General features: G+C 36.6%; 1 protein-coding gene across 37 annotated transcripts in view; it reads right to left on the minus strand.

Annotated features, from left to right (window-relative positions):
• R3HDM2 (R3H domain containing 2) overlaps positions 1-21,701 on the minus strand; it is a 155,641-nt gene that overhangs the window by 94,902 nt on the left and 39,038 nt on the right. The gene's annotated exons all lie outside the window — the stretch shown is intronic.

The following is a 21,701-nucleotide window of genomic DNA, read 5'->3' on the forward strand; positions in this document are numbered from 1 at the left end:
TGGCCTAAAGCACTTCTCCACGCCTGACATAACATGGTCAGATCAGCTGTTTTCCATCCCTGCTCCACTCACCAGACAATAAGCCAACACTTTCTCTCTCTGTAAATCCAGGCTTTCTTACTATTAACAACAGACAATATGGTCAGACAGATCTGGATTTGAGTCCTGCCACTAATACCACTCTTGGTTATAGTAAAGGGACACTATTCTGGGTCTTACACTTTAGACAGATTCACTCTAACCCTATTCCGACCTGCCTACCCCTTCAGGGCAAGATGTTCATGGGACCGAGTGGACATATCTACCTGAAGACACTGACTCTATCACTCCCAACTCTAGTCTAGATCCCAGAACTCCCAGTCCAAGCAGTTTTGAGCCCACTTCTAAGACCTTCAGTAGATCTCCTCTCAATCTCTATCCTGCAATAGACAATATCCACTGTTGTACACATTCCATGGTCTGAATTGTGGCCAAGGGACAGATGATGAGAGGGTGAGGATGGAGACTAGATTTAGAGGGTACCCCTGCACTATCCCATCCTGTCTCAGAACTTTGAGGAGTCCAAGAATTCTGGCCTTCTTGGTCACTAGGAAGACATATGTCTAGGTAGTAGGGGACATTTTTTTCTAACTGTTTTTTTTAATCTTGACTTATAACTTAAATATATAGATATACAGAAATTTTGGGCCACCTGGATGGCTCAGTCAGTTGGATATCTGCCTTCAGCTCAGGTCAGGATCTCAGGGTCCTGGGATCCAGCATTGGCATCAGGTTCCCTGCTCTGTGGGGAGCCTGTTTCTCCCTTTGTCTCTGCCTGCCTTCCCCTCTCTCTCATGAATAAATAAAATCTTAAAAGAAAAAAAAAAAAAAAGAAAGAAAGAAACTGCTCCCATTCATGATCTTGTCCTGAAATTGTTAGGAGCAGGACTATCTAGTCCTACCATATACCAGCTATGTGATCTGGTTTGTTTGCTTTTTTTCTTTAATGTGATCTGATTTATAACCACCTCTGTAAGTTTCATTTTACTGACCCATAAAACAATCTCCCTCATAGGATTTTAACATAATGAAATAATTCTTGAAATAATTTTCAGGGTGCCTGATGCACAGCAAATCTGGAGAGAAACTAAAGCTATTACTATATGCTCTGCCATCACTCTTCTCCCTAGGATGGGGAAAATGGGGACCAAAAGGGCAAAAAAGTAGAGCCAATTTCAGAAAAAGTACAATAAATTATAAATTTATTTTTATATTATTTAATATATTTTAATATAAATATATATAAAATATATTTATATATTATATATTTATTTATATAAATATATAAAATATATTTATATTAAAATTATTTTTCTATTATTTAAAATTATTTTTATATTTAATATATTTTAATATAACATATAAAAATATATTTTATATTAAAATTATTTTTCTATTTTATATAGAAAGATGAATGCCAAGTAAACTTATCTATTGTGGTAATCACTTCTCAACATATGTATGTAAAGTCACTATGTGATACACCTTAAACTTATAACAAGCTGTATATCAATTATATCTCAATAAAACTGGGGGGAAAATGTAAGTTCTTCAAGGGCAGAGATTTTTCCTTTTTCTTCACTGCTACTTCCCTTACTTTCAGACAGTTCTCTGCACAACAAATAAGTATTTGTTAATAAACTATTAACTACATGGACGCCTGGGTGGCTCAGTCAGGTAAGCGTCTGACTTCAGCTCAGGTCATGATCTCAGGGTCCTAGGATCAAGCCCTGTATGGGGCTCTGCACTCAGCAGGGAGTCTGCTTCTCCCTCTCCTGCTGCCCCTCCCCCTGCTCATGCTCTCTTTCTCAAATAAATAAAATCTTAAAAAAAAAAATTAACTACAGGGACGCCTGGGTGGCCCAGCAGTTGAGCATCTGCCTTTGGCTTAGGGCATGATCCCGGAGTACCGGGATCGAGTCACACATCCGGCTCTCTGCAGGGAGCCTGCTTCTCCCTCTGCCTGTGTCTCTGCCTTCTCTCTGTGTCTCTCATGAATAAATAAATAAAATCTTTTTTAAAAAGTAACTACAAAAAAAAAGCATAGAGCAGTTAGCCGACACCTCAATATTAATATAATATGATAGCAAGCCCAGTTTAATCAGAAAACGATTTATTTCTATATGATCACTTTACTTAGCTGTTTCTTAGAATTTCAGAAGTTTCCTTAAAAATGAAATTACTGGAAAACAGAAGCATGCCTTTAATAAGAGGACATTTCTGCTCTCTTCAACTTTGCTTCCTCACCTGCTTCCAGAAGGATACTAATAATACTCAGTAATTTCATACATAATCTTACCAGAGAGGAAACTCAATTAGCTAAATTATGTTGAAGCTCTTGCTTTTAAGCTTCCAATAGGATGGGATTTAGTAGAAAAAAAATCTAAAAGAATAGTTTAGGCAAAAGGTCCCTTTCTGCATGTCTCATGTTATTTTTTTATTTTTGTTAAGACTTTATTTACTTCAGAGAGAGCATGGTGGGGGGGAGGGCAGAGGAAGAAGAGATAAACAGACTCTCAGCTGAGCATGCAGCCCGATGTGCATGTGTGGCTCCAGGCTCAATGAAGGGCTCAATCCCAGGACCCTAGACCATGACCTGAGCCAAAGTCAGTCGCTTAACTGACTGAGCCACTCAGGTACCCTGTATGTCTCATTTTTTATCCTCAACTCCCTTGAGTCTTGCATGGGTCAATCCTATCAATTCCTAAGAACTCAAAGCAAGTCTAGAAACTATATCTTATACCACATCAGTCTCAAAAACATATTAGGGTTTTCAAATTTCCTTAATCCATTTATCTCTCTGATGAATACTCCATTTCTAAACTAAAGGTCATAATACTATAGCAAAAATAGGTAGTTTGGAATCAAATCTATTCTGAAACAGATTAAAATGACCCTGGCAACACTATACATGAAACTCTGGGTATAGAGAATGATGACTGGTAAAAAGACAGCTCATCAGCACATTCTGTATAAATAAGAATTAGAAGTATGTCAAAAGAGGGGACATGTTGCAGATGTGCTTTCTGTGTCACACATATTCCCAAACTACCTGGCTACTTATTCAAAGGCTTATTTGAAGAAAACTGCATCCTCCATATTGGTCTGATTCTGAAACTCAACTACAACATAAGGAATCAGCTTAAAAAAACAAAAAACAAAAACAAAAAACCTAAACTAAAACTACTCTTAGTGACCTCAAGATACTATTAACAAAATGCAAGCATGATATTCCTGAGCACTGATAAAATAAACTCTCAAGAGTCCTAAATCCCATGACTGAATTTAGATGAATGAACTCCTCCCTAAACAAAATTCAAAGGTTTCTTTTAAAACACACACACACACACACACGCGCGCGCGCACACGCGCGCGCGCACAAGCCTACAAGCTCCAATATATTCTATTCTATACCAAAATTACAAAGCTATAAATGTCTAGAAATGCCTCAAGGTATGTAACTACTGAAGCTAATTAACAATCCCAAAATTAAACATCCACTGCAATGCTCAAAGGAATTAGGGGCACAGAAAAGAGATAAGGACACACAAATCCCACCAAAAAGATAAAGTTCAAATGTGTCTAACAAATAAAGAATACAGGACTCTGGAATTAACCAATGTAATTTGCTGAGAGAAGAAAAACTACCAACCCTGTGTCAAATAAAACGTAAAACTTTTTATTGCGGTATTCACTGGGAAAGCAGGGATTAATTGGGCTAGAAGCTCAGAACCATGTTAATTTTGTAATAAAGATCCCATGAAAGATTTTTTTTTTAAGATTCTTATTTTTTCATGAGAGACACAGAGAGAGGCAGAGACATAGGCAGAGTAAGAAGCAGGCTCCCTGCGGTAAGCCCAATGCGGGACTCCATCCCTGGACTCCAGGATCACGCCCTGAGCCAAAGGCAGACATTCAACTGCTGTGTCACCCAGGCATCCCAGATCCTTTCATCTGAACCAAAAACATTGTGTTTTAAAAAGAAAATTCACTTTAAAAAATCTCTACTAGGGCAGCCCGGGTGGCTCAGCGGTTTAGGGCCGCCTTCAGTGCAGGGCGTGATCCTGGGGACCCGGAATTGAGTCCCGCATCAGGCTCCCTGCATGGAGCCTGCTTCTCCCCCTGCCTGTGTCTCTCTGCCTTTCTCTCTCTCTATCTCTCTCTCTCTCTGTGTGTGTGTGTCTCTCATGAATAAATAAATAAAATCTTAAAAAAAAAAACTATACTAAATCATCTTATCCTAACTATCACCACACCAGAGTTGTGCCATATAACTTTACCTCTAATCCTCACTTATCTTTATCCTAACAAGGAATACAACTATGGGATTTGGGGCAAAGAAAATTCAATATTTTATACAGTATAGTTTTTAGAGATTGAATTCCAAGCTCTGCCACTTACAAGCTGTGTGATCTTGGGCAAGTTATTTAATCTCTTGGTGCCTCAGTTTCCCTTAGGTAATAGTAACCATCTCATGAGGCTAATAAAGATTAAATGAGTTAATATACTAGTAAAATGCTTAGACACAGGGAAAGCACTTAAATAAATGTTAGCTATTATTTTTATTGTTCTTATCTAGTCTTCTCCAAACTAATACAAGAAGACCAAAGTCAGTATATTTAAAATTTGGAAGATCTGGGGTACCTGGGTAGCTCATTTGGTTAACCATCTGACTCGATTTTGCTTCAGGTCGTGATCTCAGGGTTGTGAGACTGAACCCTGCATCAGGGTCCACACTATGCATGGAACCTGCTAGGGATTCTCTTTCTCCTTCTCCCTCTGCTCCCCTACCTCTCTTAAAAAAAAAAAAAAAAAAAAAAAAAAAAAAAACTTGGAAGAACTAATATAGAAATAATATTATCTGTTTTGTGGTTCCTCTGAAACTGAGGGATGTGCTTGCATAGAGGCAACAGACTAAGTAGGCCCAAAGTGACATTAGGTTTTAAGGTCCTCAATATACATTTTTCCTTTAGAGACAAATATAGTAGGATACAATCTAAGATTCCTATGCCAGGAGAATGAAGTTCCCTTTCTGTACCTACCAGGAAAATCAATGGTACAAGAAACAAACAAGTAAATATAATGTATTATGTTAAGTGCTAGCTAGAGCTGCTCACAAGGTTAAGTGGGAATAGAGGGAATAGGAATATAGATCATACTCAAGAAAGGCTTCTAGAAGGAAGGGATGTTTAAGCCTAATCCTCTAGGATAAAGAGTATTTATTTAGTCAAATAGAGAAATGGAAAAACAGACCTAAATTCTATATTCATCTGCTGGAAATTTGAGGAAGGTTACTTAATCTCTCTAAACCTGAGTTTCCTTTTCTATAAAATGGAATGATTACAGTATTTCTTTAGAAGGCTGTGAAGATTAAATGATACATATAAAGTTCTTAGAACACTGTGCAAACCAAATAGTATCATTAACACAGACATATGGATCACTTTGATGCATTCTCAGAAAAGTTTTTTTTTTTAAAAGATTTTATTTAGTTATTCATGAGAGACACAGAGAGAGAAAGAGGCAGAGACACAGGCAGAGCGAGAAGCAGGCTCCATGCAGGGAACCCTATGTGGGACTTGATCCTGGGAATCTGGGATCACACCCTAAGCTTAAGGCGGACACTTAACCGCTGAGCCACCCAGGCGTCCCAGAACAGTAAGTATTGCATACAGAAAGCTAGAGTATAAGGCATTCACAAAAAAGTGGCTTGAGAAAAAGCTAGAGATTAGTGGAAACAGGATCCTAAAACATCTTGCATACTAACTAAAGCTATGAGAAACTTGTAAAGGATTTTAAAAAATGAGTTACATCATCATATTTCTATTTTAGAAACATTACTTTTGCTACAGAGTGGATGGCTTAGAAAGTAGATAAAATAGAGGCAGACACTCAAGCTTGGAAAAACATAAGAATTCTGACTGTAAAATAAGGGGATTGTGACCCTAAAGGCATTAGGAGGTAGAATCATTAAGACTTGGTGAAATATGAGATATGTATAATGACTGGGAGAGACAACTATAAGAAGATATATTTCTATCCAAGTGACTGGATAGAAAAGCAGCTTCTCAAAGTGTGGCCTGGGAATCTCCAAAACTTTTTTCTACAAGGTCAAAACCACTTTTATAACAATACTTTATATATATATATATATATATATATATATATATATATATATATATATATATAATTTATTTCATATATAATATAAATATATAATTATTTGTATTATTTATATTATGGATTATATTTATTATAGATTATATATTATGTGAATATATATAATAAATGAAATAATAATACATAATACAATAAGCCCTTGTTTGCCCTTTTCACTCTCATGCTCTCATAGTATGATAGTATTTCCCAGAAACTATATAACATGTAATATTGCAAACAACTGAGTGATCATAGGCAGATATGAGAATCTGTGTTCCACTAACTCCGACATTAAATTAGATTTGTATAAGTGAAAAACAGTAACACATTTACCACTAAATTTTATTATTACTGTTTTGAAGAATTGTTTTCATAAAAAATTTGCTTTTATGTTAACATGTAATAGATTATCATTTTTAAATGAATTAATACATGTTTTTAAAACTTTTCAGTTTTAATTTCCAATACGCTAATATTGATAGATATAATCCACATAAACAAAAGCTCTTTTTTGTGGCCTCATGAGAGTGTGAAGAAACTCTGATACCAGGAAGTCTGAGAACAACTGGGGTAGATATTTCTACCACAGAAATCAGAATACTGGGAACTCTGGGTGGCGCAGCGGTTTAGCGCCTGTCTTTGGCCCAGGGCGCAACCCTGGAGACCCGGGATAGAATCCCACGTCGGGCTCCCGGTGCATGGAGCCTGCTTCTCCCTCTGCCTGCGTCTCTGCCTCTCTCTCTCTGTGTGTGACTATAATAAAAAAAAAATTAAAATTAAAATTAAAAAAAATTAAAAAAAAAAAAGAAATCAGAATACTGATTGAAACCAGTCTGAACAGAAAGGTAAGGTAATAAGGTTCAGTTTAAAACATGGTAAAATAAATAAATAAATAAATAAATAAATAAATAAATAAATAATAAAATAAAAATAAAATAAAATAAAAAACAAAACATGGTAAATGTGGGATTGAGGGGAAGACAGTGGCAGAGTAGGAGGACCCTAGGCTACCTTGATGCGTGAATACAACTAGAGAACTATCAAATCATCCTAAATAAGCCAGAAATTTATGACGACTGGCAGAACAAACCATAACTAAAGGTAAAGAAGAAGCTACATCAAAGAGGGTAGAAGTGAGGATATGCAGCTTCAGAGAAAAACAGATCTTGGCTGCTAAGTGGGGAGGGAGGCACCACCGTGGAAAAGGGCAAGAGAAAAACTAACACATAGGGGAATGTACTGGGAAAACGAATCCCCACAGCAAATGGCTTGGAAAGTGAAAAGGGCCATTTTTCATGCCTTTTGGCAACCAGCGAAGCTTAAAGCCTGGAGTTTTAAAGGTCAGAGTGCTTTTACTCTGATAGAGCTCAGAGGACATTAGGGCCACTCTTGAAGAAAAGGCAGGGCAAACAGCTCATTGACATACAGCATGGAAACAGTAATTTGAAGTGGACCCAGGGCACACGGTGAGGAGGTTACTTGCTCATCTTAGAGCAAGTCCCAGAGAAGCAGTATTTATGGAGAAACTCCTCCAGGAACAAAAGAACTGGCCAGTGCTATTTCCCTTCCCCACCCCTCAGCATAAGCACAGGGTGATCTGCAGGAACCAGTCCAGCATGGACATTTGCTCTCTAACTTGCTTATCCCAAGCCCCACTCCCTGTGCTCTGGTAGAACCACTCTTCTCAGTCACACTTGGCTCAGTCCCTGCTTGACAGGTCCTCTCCCTGAGAAGACTAGCCCAAACCCCTGCCAACACCTCATCTCCTAACTAGGGAGTTTTGTGAAGCCTCAGTTCTGGTGGTGGTGGCAACAGGACTCATTTTACAAGCAGACCAAAACACACCTAGTTAAAACACACCATACTGAAGCCAGGGACCAAACACTTCCCACCACAGGCAAAGAGAGCATCTGCAGACAACTGGCCTGAAGGAGAAAGCAGCCAGGACACGACAGCAAAGTGCACAAAGCACACACTGGAAACACTCTCAGAAGCACCAGGCCCCTGGGGAGTAGGGGACACTATATCACTAGGTACTATAAGACTTCTTCTTCATAAAACCACTGCCCTCAAGAACAGGAGATGTAGCTGACTTTCCTAATACACAGAAACAGGCACAGAGACTTAGACAAAATGAGAAGACAGAGGAATTTGCTCAAAATGAAAGAACAGGATGAAGCCATGATAGGCAATCTAAGCAAAATAGTTATAAATAACATGCCTAATGGAGAATTTAAAGCAATGATCATAAAGATTCTCACTGGATTTGAGAAAAGAAGAAATGACAGCAGTGAGACATTAATACAGAGGTAAGGAATAACATAGCAGAGATAAAGGGCTCAATAAAGGAAATGAGAAACATGCTTGATGGAATGAACAGCAGACTAGAAAAAGCAGAGGAACAAATTAATGACCTAGAAGACAGAGTAATGGAAGGTAATCAAGCTGAACAAAAGAGAGAAAAAAGAATTATGCAAAATGAGAACAGACTTAGGGAACTCAATGACTCCATTAAACATAATAATGTTTGTATTATAGGAGTCCCACAAGAACAAAAAAGAGAGTAAGGGGGCAGAAAATGTATTTGAAGGAATAATAGCTGAAAACTTCCCTAATTTGTCAAAGGAAACAGATATCCAGATCCAGGAGGCGGAGGAAATACCCAACAAAATCAACAAAAGCACATCAAAACAAGGATATATTGTAATTAAAATGGCAAAATAGCAGGGCACATTGCTGGCTTGGTTGGTGGAGCATGCAACTCTTGATCTCAGGGTCATGAGTTCAAGCTCCACACTGGGTATACAGCTTACTTTTTAAAAATGCAATTAAAAGGCAAAATATAGTGATAAAGAAAAAATATTAAAAGCAGCAAGACAAAAGAAGACAGTTACACATAAGGGAAACCCCATAAGCAGACAAACAAAAACAAAAGAAGATCATCACCACTAAACCAGCCCTGCAAGAAAAATTAAAGGGACTCTTCAAGTGGAAAGAGTCAAAAGTGAAGTGACAGTATGAAGTGAGGAAACCCAAGGGCAGTAAAAATGAGTATCTGTCTAAAGAATCAGTCAAGGAACTGACAAAATAAAAGGATATAAAATATGATACCATATACATACAACATGGGGAGGAGAAAAGTAAAGAATATATTCAAACTTAAACAACCATCAATTTAATATAGACTACTATCTGCAGAAGATATATAAAAACATAATAGTAACCACAAATCAAAAACCACTCATATGCAAATAGAGAAAGAAATCCAAATACATCACTAAAGAAAACCAGCAAACCATGAAAGACAAGAATCAGAAAAAATCATCAGAAACAACCACAAAGCAAGTAATAAGATTATAAAAACTACATATCTATAAATAATTACTTTGAATGTAAAAGGACTAAATGATCCAGTCAAAAGACATAGGGTGACAAAACAGATTTTAAAGAAAGAGCCATCTATATGCCTACTCATTTTAGACCTAAAGACACCTGCAGATTGAAACTGAGGAGATGGAGAAACATTTATCATGCAAATGGATGTCAAAAGAAAGCCAGAGTAGCAATACTTACATGGGACAAAACAGACTTTAACACAAAGAATGTAACAAGAGACAAAGAATGACACTACAGGGGTGCCTGGATAGCTCAGTTGATTGAGCATCTGACTTGATTTCAGTTCAGATCATGATCTCAGAGTCCTGAGATGGAGCTCAGCTTCAGGCTCCATGCTCAGCATGGAGTCTGCTTTTGATTCTCTCTCTCCCTCTCCCTCTATCCTACTCCTGCTCACCAACTCTCTCAAAAGGAAGGAAGGAAGGAAGGAAGGAAGGAAGGAAGGAAGGAAGGAAGGAAGGAAGGAAGGAAGGACCTTAAAGGAAAAAAAAAAAGACACTATATAATAATAAAGGCACCTGGGTGGCTCAGTTGGTTAAGCATCTGCCATGGGTTCAGGTCATGATCCTGAGGTCCTACAATTAAGCCCTACATCAGGCTCCCTGCCTAGCCTGCCCTACCTCTGCCACTCTCCCTGCCTCTGCCACTCTCCCTGCTTGTGCTCACTCACTCTGTCTCTCTGTGTCAAATAAATAAAACCTTTTTATTTTTTATTATTTTTTAATAAAACCTTTCTAAAAATTAAAAATAATAATAAAAGGGGACAATCCAACAAGAATATATATAACAATTGTAAATACTTGTGTATCCAACATGGAAGCACCCAAACACATAAAATAATTAATAACAAACATAAAGGAACTAATTATTAATAATACAATAATAGTAGGGGACTTTAATACCCCACCTACATCAATGGACAGAGAATCTAAACAGAAAATCAACAAGGAAGCAATGGCTTTGAATGACCTACTGGACCTCATAGATTTAACAGATATATTCAGAACATTCCATGCTAGGGGTACTTGGCTGTCTCAGTCAGCAGAACACACACCTGTTGATATTGGGGTTGTGAGTTTGAGCCCCAAATAGGGTATAAAGATTAGTTAAGTAAATTTTTCAAAAATTAAAAAAAAAAAAGAACATTCCATCCTAGAACAGCAGAAGGTCATGTCATGCATCTCTCCTGACCACACTATGAAATCAGAAGTCAGCCACAAGAAAAAATATGGAAGTACCACAAATACATAAAGATTAAATAACATGCTACTAAACAGTGAATGAGTCGACCAAGAAATAAAGAAATTAAAAAGTACATGGAAACAAATGAAAACAAAAACACAATGGTTCAAAAACCTTGAGATGCAGCAAAAGCAGTTATAAAAGGGAAGTTTATATCAATACAGGCCTATCTCAAGACATAAAATCTCAAATAAACAATCTAAACTTATACCTAAAGAACCCAGAAAAAGAACAACAAACAAAATCTAAAACCAGCAGAAGGAAGGAATTAAGAAAGGTTAGTGCAGAAATAAATAATATAGAAACTAAAAAAACAATAGAACAGATCAGTATAACCAGAACCTGGTTCTTTGAAAAAAATCAGCGAAATTGATAAACTACTAGCCAGACTTATCAAAAGAGAGAGAGAGAGAGAGAGAGAGAGAGAGAGAAGGGATCCAAATAAGTAACATCACAAATGAGAGAAGAAAAATTAACACCACAGAAATGTAAACAATTGTAAGAGAAAATTATAAAAGACTATATGCCAACAAATTGGAAAACCTAGAATGGATAAATTCCTAGAAACATATAACCTAACAAAATGAAAGCAGGAAGAAACAGAAAATCTGAACAGACCCATTATCAGCAAAGGAACTGAATCACTAATCAAAAAACTCCCAACAAACAAAAGTCCAGGACCAGATGGCTTCACAGGCAACTTGTACCAAACACTTAAAGAGTTAGTATCTTTTCTTCTCAAACTATTCCAAAAAATTAGAAGAGGAAGGAAAACTTCCACAAATTCATTCTATGAGGCCAGCATTACCCTGATACCAAAACCAGATAAAGACACCACAAAAAGGAGAACTACAGGCCATTATGTCTGATGAACATAGATGCAAAAATCCTCAAGAAAATACTAGCAAATCAAATCCAACAATACATTTAAAAAATCATTCACCATGATCAAGTGGGATTTATTCCTGGGTTGCAAGGTTGGTTCAGTTTTCACAAATCAATCAACATGATACATTACATCAATAAGAAAAAGGATAAGAACCGTATGATTATTTCAACTAACATGGAAAAGCATTTGACAAAATACAACAGCCATTCATGATAAAAACTGTCAACAAAGTAGGTTTAGAAGGAACATACCTTAACATAATATAGACCATATATGAAAAAACCTACAGCTAACATCATCCTCAATAGGGAAAAACTGAGAGCCTTTGCCTAAGATCAGTAACAAGACAAGGATATTTACTCTCCCCACTTTTATTCAACACAGTACTAGAAGTCCTAGCCACAGCAATCACACAAATATAAAGGCATCCAAATTGGTAAGGAAGAAGTAAAACTATCACTATTTGCAGGTGACATGATACTACATAGAGAAAACCCAAAAGCCCCCACCAAAAAACTGCATTCTACATGCATTTCTACATGCCAATAATAAGCAGCAAAAAGATAAATTAAGAAAATAATCCCATTTACAATTGCACCAAAAATAATAAGATACTTAGGAATAAACCTAACCAAAAAGGTGAAAGACCTGTACTCTGAAATCTTTAAGACACTGATGAAAAAAATTCAATACAACACAATGAAATGGAAAGACATTCCGTGCTCATGAACTGGAAAAACAAATATTGTTAAAATTTATGTACTACCCAAAGCAATCCATGTTTAATCTAATCCCTATCAAAATACCAACAACATTTGGGGCACCTGGCTGGCTCAGTTGGTAGAGCCTGTGACTCTTGATCTTCGGTTGAGTCTGAGCCCCATGTTGGGCGTACAGATTACTCAAAAATAAAATCTTTTAAAAATAACAAAATAATAAAATAAACAAAACATGGTAAATGCGACGTGCCTGTGGGTTGACTTACCTAAGTGCCCAATAGGCAGTTACACTGTTCAGACTAGATATCTATACAACCAAACTGTGATATAAATTGAAACCCTGGATTTTAAAGGGAAAGTGTATGGGGAGAACAGTGGCAGATTAGCAACAGAGAAAGCTAGAAAGGTGAGCAGAGAGACCTCAGGACACACCAGTATTTAAAGAATAAATAAGAGAAAGCAAAGTCTCTCTATAGAAAGGAAAAGAAAAGTTATAAAAATTAGAAATAAAATTGAAAAGTTAAAGACCATATCACAAGCTATAAGTTAAAAAGAGAAAAAGCGGGATCCCTGGGTGGCCCAGCGGTTTAGCGCCTGCCTTTGGCCCAGGGCGCAATCCTGGAGACCCGGGATCGAATCCCACGTCGGGCTCCCGGTGCATGGAGCCTGCTTCTCCCTCTGCCTGTGTCTCTGCCTCTCTCTCTCTGTGACTATCATAAATAAATAAAAATTTTTTAAAAAAGAGAGAAAAATCTGGTTAGGGCTTTGAAGGAAAGCAAAAAACTTTCACCGTTAGTAACGGCAGGGAAAAACAGAACAGAAAATGAAATCCAGCATTAACTCCAAAATTTCAATTTAGGCAAGTGTTTCAATCACTTCTCATATAATACTTTTTTCTCATCAGAGTTACTCATAAGCAACAGAAAGATTCTAAGTTCTTCTTCTTTGCCTTCTTTGTTCATTCCTCCAGAGGAAATATAAACACATAAGAAAATGACCAAAAGGATGAAGATGGAACGATCTTGGATGAAATTTATATAAAGGGGGTTGACCAAAGCAGTGACTCAATGAAGAGACATCCGTTCATCCAACAAATACTCGCTGAGTAAACCACTCTATGCAAGGCATCAGGACAAGAACTGCTAAAAAAAATAGCTGACTAATGTAACAAACTATGCCCTTGGTTCATCAGCAGAAATGATAGACTGGAAATAGAAATAAATCTTTCCTGATAAGACTGGCACAAGCAGCGGCCACTCTATCCCAAAGGTGCCTCTAGCAGATTCTCAGAGCTCCAAGTCACCCAATTACTGAAATGTGTCCTAATTCCACAAAGTAACTCCAAGGAAATATTTTCTTCAAGTGTTTGATATCTATGTGGTTCTACAGCAATATTCCATCTCTCAGAGTTTTTACACAGATAACTACAGTTTTGAAATACAAAGATAAATCTTTTTTTTTTTTAGATTTTATTTATTTATTCATGAGAGACAGAGACAGAGACAGAGAGGCAGAGACACAGGCAGAGGCAGAAGCAGGCTCCATGCAGGGAGCCCGACGCGCGACTCAATCCCAGGACTCCAGGATCACGCCCCGGGCTGACAGCAGCACTAAACCACTGAGCCACCCAGGCGGCCCTAGAGATAAATCTTTAAGAAATCCTAGCATATATTTATCAAATCATCTTAAATGCTGATTTAAGCTACAAAACTAATAACAGAAGTTAAAGGAGAATTACCTAGTGAGAAGCACTTAGGCTGGAAAAGCTGCTTTAACTGGTCAACTCTATCCTTTAAATATAGAAAAATGTGATTTTATAAATATAGCTATTCTTTTGAGAAAAGGACTGCATGGGTAAGAATAGAGAAAAAGCATATAAAAGCCAGAATCTAGCATTGCATCCAGAGAACCCTGAACAAGAAAGGATATATTATCACACACAAGCTGTCACTAAATCTTTTCACACCATCATCTTGTGCTATGATAGCTAACCTATTTCTAGCTCTAAGCCTGTATCTGATTGATTTGCAAACTCTTGGAAGTAGCTGGGCCTCAACAGACACTGAACAACATCAGAAGTATCTTTTTGTCTGAGTTATATTTAGGCTCTATTCCCCCCCCCACCTTTTCTGTTTAAGAACTTGAGAAAGAAAGAATGGACAGTAGTTGCTAACAATAGGTGTTGCTGTTATTGAAAGCTTTGGTGGGGGGGAGGTTAGAGGAGGAAGATTTCATTTCTAACATGGAATAACAGATTATATTTACCATCCTCGCAGAAACAAACAAACAAACAAACAAAACAGAAAAAATGGGAAAGACAGGGGTTTTTAAGATACCAGACACCAGGCAATAAACAACAGTGATTCCTGAAACAGGAAACAAATAAGGTAAGCCCTATGATTACCCAAGCTTAATGCCTGGAGACTGCTTCCAAATAATGTCAAAAACAAGGGGGGGGGGGCGGGGGAGTCCAACATGCTCCTTGAATGAACATCGAAGTGAAAGTCTGAGAAAGCAAAGGAGTCTAGAGTTCACAGAACAAAGAATACCACCAGAGAGAATATTTGCAAACCACTTATTTAACAAAGGAATTTTATCTAGAATATATAAGCAAGTCTCAAAACTCAAAGAAACAATTAAAAAATGGGAAAAAGACATAAGCAGACATGTTAAAAATCATTAGCCATTAGAGAAATGCAAATTAAAACCACATGAGATATCTCTATATACCTACTGTAATGGCTAAAATAAAAATACTGGGGTGCCTGGGTGGCTCAGTTGGTTAAGCACCTGACTCTTGGTTTTGGTCAGGTAATGATCTCATCAGTTGCATGGCTCGTGGGATGGAGCCCTGTATCAGGCTCCATGCTCAGCAGGGAGTCTGCTTGAAGACTCTCCCTCTGCCCTTCCCCCACACTCTCTCATGCACTTGTGCACTCTTTCCCACTCCCTCTCTAAAATAAACAAATCTGAAAAAAAAATTTAAAAAATATTGATAATATCAAATGTTGACAAGAATGCAGAAAAAATGGATCACTCATACATAGCTGATGGATATGTAAAATAGTACAGCTACTCTGGATGACAGTTTGGCTGTTTCTTTTAAAATGAAATATGTAGCGACACCTGGGTGGCTCACTGGTTGAGTGTCTGCCTTTGGCTCAGGTTATGATTCCAGAGTCCTGGGATTGAGTCCTCTGTTGGGCTCCCTGCAGGGAGCCTGCTTCTCCCTCTGCCTATGTCTCTGCCTCTCTCTCTATGTCTCTCATGAATAATGAAGTAAAATCTTTAAAAAAATAATAAAATAGGGCAGCCCAGGTGGCTCAGCGGTTTAGCGCCACCTTCAGCCCAGGGTGTGTGATCCTGAAGACCCAGGATGGAGTCCCACGTCAGGCTCCCTGTATGGAGCCTGCTTCTCTCTCTGTCTGTGTCTCTGCCTCTCTCTCTGTCTGTGTCTCTGCCTCTCTCTCTCTCTCTGTCTCTCATGAATGAATGAATGAATGAATGAATGAATAAATAAATAAATAAATCTTTTAAAAAATAATAATAATAATAAAATAAAATATGGAATTACCTTACCACTCAGCAATTGTACTCTTGGGCATTTATTCCAGACAAATTAAAACTTATGCTTACAGAAAAACCTGAACATGAATGTTCATAACAGCTTTATTCACAATGGTCAAAAACTGGAACCAACAGAGAAGTCCTTCAACAGGTGAATGCTTAAACAAACTTGGGACAACTGTACCACAGACTACTACTCAGCAATGAAAAGATACAAACTACTGACATGTGCAATAATTTGGATGGATCTCAAGGGAATTATGCTGAGTGGGAGAAAAAGTCAATCTCAAAAGGTTACGTATGGTATGATTCCATTTAATTGACATTTTGACAGGATAATATTAGAGAGCTGGAGAACAGATTAATAATCCCAAGGTTACAGGTTCATGAATGGATGTGGTTATGAAAAGGCAACAAGGAAGAATTCTTATGGGAATGGAACTGTTCTGTATCTTGACAGTGGTTGTGAATATACAAATTCATACATGGTGAAATTCCATAGAACTCCCCCCTTAACATACCCATGCAGAGGAGGAGTGCATGTACAACTGTCAAATCTGAATAGACTCTACAGATTGAAACAATATTGATTTCCCGGTTGTGATATGGTACCACAGTTATGTAAACTGTCACAATTGGGTGAAAGGCACATGGAATGGAATACTGCTGTACATTTTGCTTTGTAACTTCCTGTAAATTACACTTATTTCACAATGAAAAGTTAAAATAAATGACTGAGAAATGATAGATTATAAAATTAGTAAAGAGAGACATTTAAAAAGTTATTGTAACTATATTCAATATGTGTAAAAATATAAAGGAAAAAGTAAGCATGTTAGGTAGAAGAAGTAAAAAAAAAAAATCTCTGAAATGGAAGAGATAAAAACACTATGAATGACTACATAAGATTTAAAAATTACAACAGAACAAATCAGGGGGAGAAAATATTAAAACACAGCAATAGAAGTCACCCAAAATAAAATACAGAAAGGAAAAAAAATTAGGATAAAATGAACAAAGCATCCATAAACGGTGGGACAAATTCCAATTGCCCAATATATGTATCAGTGGCATTTCCAAAGAGACAGGGGAAAAATATTTACTAATAGCTTCCAAGTTTCCAAACTGTAATAAAACTATACACACACAGATCCAAAAGCTGAAAGAACCAAACCAAGACACACCATTACCAAACTACCTAAAATCAAGAATGCAGTAATACAGAATAAAGTTAAAAGCAGCCAGGAGGAAGGATATATTACATATAGAGAAACAAAGATGAGGACAATAACAGGATTCTCACTGGAAACTATTCTAGTTAGAAGAAAATGGATTCATATCTTAAAAGACTGAAAGAAAAAAACTGTCAACCACGAATTCTATACTCACAGAAAGTATCTTTCAAAATTAAAGGCAACGGTGCCTGGATGGCTCAGTCAGTTAAGCATCTGCCTTCAGCTCCAGTCATGATCCCAGGGTCCTGGTATGGAATTCCACATCAGGCTCCCTGCTCAGCATTGAATCTGCTTCTCCCTTTCACTCTCCCCCTCCCCCCTGCTCATGTGTGCTCTCTCTCATGCTTTCTTTACTCATTATTCAAATATTTTTAAAAACTATAAACTATTCAAAGCAATAATTTAAGATACATTGTAATTTATATATACATACAAGTATATATATGCATTTGTGTGTGTGTATATATATATATACACACTTTATGTACACACATACACACACACACACACACACACACACATAAAGTGTATAACTAGAATAGGGCAATGGCCAGGAAGGAAGAAAAAGAAGTATACTATTGTAAAGTTCTTATACTATACGTGAAGCAGTATAACATTACCATGAAGTAGAATGTATGGCCCATAACTGGAAAAACTGTAATCAATAGAAACTCACTTAGGAATCCCAGACATTGGACTTCTTAGATAGACTTTTTTTTTTTAAGATTTTATTTATTTATTTAGAGAGAGAACATGAGTAAGGGGAGAGGCAGACAGAGAGGGAGAGGCAGACCTCCCGCTGGGCAGGGAGCCCCAGGCAGGGCTCAATGCCAGGATCCTGGGATCATGACCTGAGCCGAAGGCAGACACTTAACCGATGAGCCACCCGGGCGTCCCTGGACTTCTTAGATACTTTAAATTAGCCAATTTAAATAAGACCAAAAAAGGAAACCATGACTAAAGATTTTGGAAACCATGACTAAAGAATTAAACGAAAAATATAATAATCTTTCAGAAACATTAGAGTAATAAATAGAAATTATAAAAAGGAATCAAATAAAAATTTTGGGAGTTGGAAAGTACAATAACAAAAACAAAAAGCATAAATAGAGGGGTTTGACACAAGATCTGAACAGGCAGGAAAGAATCAACAAATTTGAAGCTGACTCAGTTAAGAATATCCAGTCTGGGGGCACATGGGTGGCTCAGTCAGAAGAGCATGCAACTCTCGATCTCTTGGTTGTGAGTTCCTGCCCTGCGATGGATGTAGAGATTACTTCAATTTTAAAAAATTTTAAAAACAACAAACAAACAAAAAAAATCCAGGCTGAGGAACAGAAGGAAAAACCATAGCTAGGGCAATGAGGCAATAAAAAAAAAAGAAAAGGCATTTAGTCTGGAAAAGAAGTAAAACTTTTTCTATTTAAAGGGCACTCGGGTGGTGCAATCAGATGGGTGGCTGACACTTGATTCCAGGTCAGGTCATGATCTAGGGTCCTGGGATCCATCCCCACATAAGGCTCCTTGTTCAGTGGGGAATCTGCTTGAGGATTCTCCTTCTCTCACCTTCTGCTCCCCCACTTGTACACATTCCCTCTCTCTAAAATAAATAAATCTTCAAAAACAGAAAAAAAATTTTCTATTTGCAGATAACATGATCTTATATATAGAAAATCCTAAGGAAGCTACTAAAAACTAATAAATAAGTTCAGCAGGTTGTAAGATACAAGGTCAACATACAAAAATTGATTATATTTCTATACACAGGTAATGGATATTCCAAATATGAAAGTAAGGGAAAAATCCACTTACAGTAGTAACAAAAATAATAAAATACTCAGGTATAATTTTAACAAGGAAATGTAACCCTAATAGACTAGGATTAAAAAAGTGTAAGGCTTATATATTAAAAATTACAAAGAATCACTGATAGAAATTAAAGAACTAATAAATAAGGGGAAAGATGTCCCATGTTCATCTGAAAGATTTAATACTGATAAGGTGGTAACACTCAAAACTGATCTACAGATTCAGTACAATCCCTATCAAAATCCTAGCTGGCTTTTTTTAAGGAAATTGACAATCTGACCCTAAAATTCATATGGAAATGTACGGAACTAGAATAACCAATATAATCTTTTTTTTTTTTTTTAAGTAATCTCTACACCCAACATGGGGCTCAAACTCACAACTCTGAAATCAAGAGGCACATGCTCCACCAAATGAGCTACCCAGGCACACCAAACAACATAATCTTGAAAAAGAAAGACAAAATTGGAGGACTCACATTTCCCAATTTCAACTGACTACAGAAAGTGACAGTAAGTAATCAGAACAGTGCTATAGTGAAATAGAACTGAAAGCCCAGAAATAAACCTTTACATTTATGGTGAACTAATTTTAAACAAGGAGGCCAAGACAATCAAATAAGCCAAGGACAGTCTTTTCAACAAATGGTGCTGGTTTAGTAGATAGCTAAATATAAAAGAATAAAGGTGGAACCATACCTCATATTATACACAAAAATTAACTCAAAATAGATCAGACCTAAATATAAGACCTAAAACTATAAAACTCAGTATAAAACACTGAAATAAACCTTCATGAAGTTGGGTTAGGCAAACTTTCTTAGACACAGCACTAAAAGGATAAGCAACAAAAGAAAAAATAGATCAGCAGACTTCATCAAATTTAAAACTTTTGTCTTTAACAATATCATCAAGAAGGTGAAAAGATAACTCACAAAAGAGGAAAAATATCTGTAAATCATGTATTAAATAAGGAACCTGTATCCATAATTAAGAATTCTTACAACTCAGTTAAAAAAAAAAAAGAAAGAAAAAAAAAAAAAAAAGACAAGTTACTCAAAAAAAAGCAAAGGATTTAAATATACATTTCTCAAAAAAATATACAAATGGCCAATAAGTACATGAAAAGAAGCTCAATGCAACATCATTAGTTATCAGGGAAGTGCAAATCAAAGCCATGATATTATTTGACACCCTCTAGGATGGCTAGAACCAAAAGACAGATAATAAGTTTAGTAAGGATAGGCAAATTGGGACCCTTGTACGCTGCTAGTGAACATGTAAAATTATGTAGCCACTATGGAAACAATTTGACAGTTTTTCAAAAAGTTAAACAGAGTTACCATATGATCCAGGAATTACATTCCTAGATATACAACCAAAAGAAATGAAAACATATATCCACACAAAAACTTATTAATGTTCATAGCGGCATTACTCATAGTACCCAAAAAGTAGAAACAACTCAAATGCTTTCCAACTTATGAATGGATAAGCTAAATGTGATATATCTGATCTGTATGATGGAATATTATTCAGCCACAAAAAGGAACAAAAGTACTCATACATGCTACAACTTAATGAATCTTGAAAACATTACCCTAAATGAAAAAAGCCAGACACAAAAGGTTCATGTATTGTCAGAATCTTTTTATAAGATATATCCAGAAGAGGCAAATCCAAAGACAGCAAATATGTAGTTACCAGGTAATGGGGGAAGTTTTGTTGTTGTTGTTGTTGTTGTTGTTTTGGAAAAGAAATTAACCTGGGGGGGGGGGGGAGAAATATATGTCCATACAAAAATTTAATACAAATAATCATAGCATAACTATTTTTAATTGTCAAAAACTAGAAACAACCCAAATGTGTATTATCAAAACATAAATGGATAAACAAATTGTTATAGTTCCACAATGGATCGCTACTCAGCAATAAAAATTAACTACTGATATATGCATCAACATAGATGAATCTCAAAATAATTATGCTTAGTAAAAAAAGGCCAAATGGAGGACACCTGGGTAAGTTACCCAGGTCATGATCTCTGGGTCCTGGGACCAAGCCTCGAGTCGAGCTTCTTGCTGGGCAAAGATCCTGCTTCTCCCTCTCCCTTTGCCTGCCATCCCCCTCATGCTCTCCTTCAAATACAATCTTAAAAAAAAAAAAAAAAAAAGCCAAACAAAAAATAAATGTGAGCTTATATGCAATACAATTCCATTTATATAAAATTCTAGACAATGTAAATTATTCTATAATGACGGAAAGTTGATCAGTGGTTGCCTGGAGACCACAGAAGTTGAGGAAAATATTAAAGGAAACTCGTAGAGGTGGTATTTTCGCTATCTTGATAGTGGTAGTAGTTTCATGGGTGAACAATACATATGTCAAAACCTAACAAACTGTACACTTTTAATATGTACAGTTTACTATATGTCAATTACAGCTCAAGATCTATTTTGAAAAAAGATACAGAAAGGGGAAATAGGGCAATATCTTCATGCTGACTACTCAATAACTGATAAGGGAGTGATAAAAAGTTTTACTTTACCTTGATGAGTGTACAAACAACACCTGGCATAACTGAACATGGAGAATCACTCACAGTAGCATATAAATTTGAGTATTTGTAAATTTACAAATACTTCTA

The sequence above is a fragment of the Vulpes vulpes genome, chromosome 16 (genome assembly GCF_048418805.1).
Source record: "Vulpes vulpes isolate BD-2025 chromosome 16, VulVul3, whole genome shotgun sequence".
Lineage (NCBI taxonomy): Eukaryota > Metazoa > Chordata > Mammalia > Carnivora > Canidae > Vulpes > Vulpes vulpes.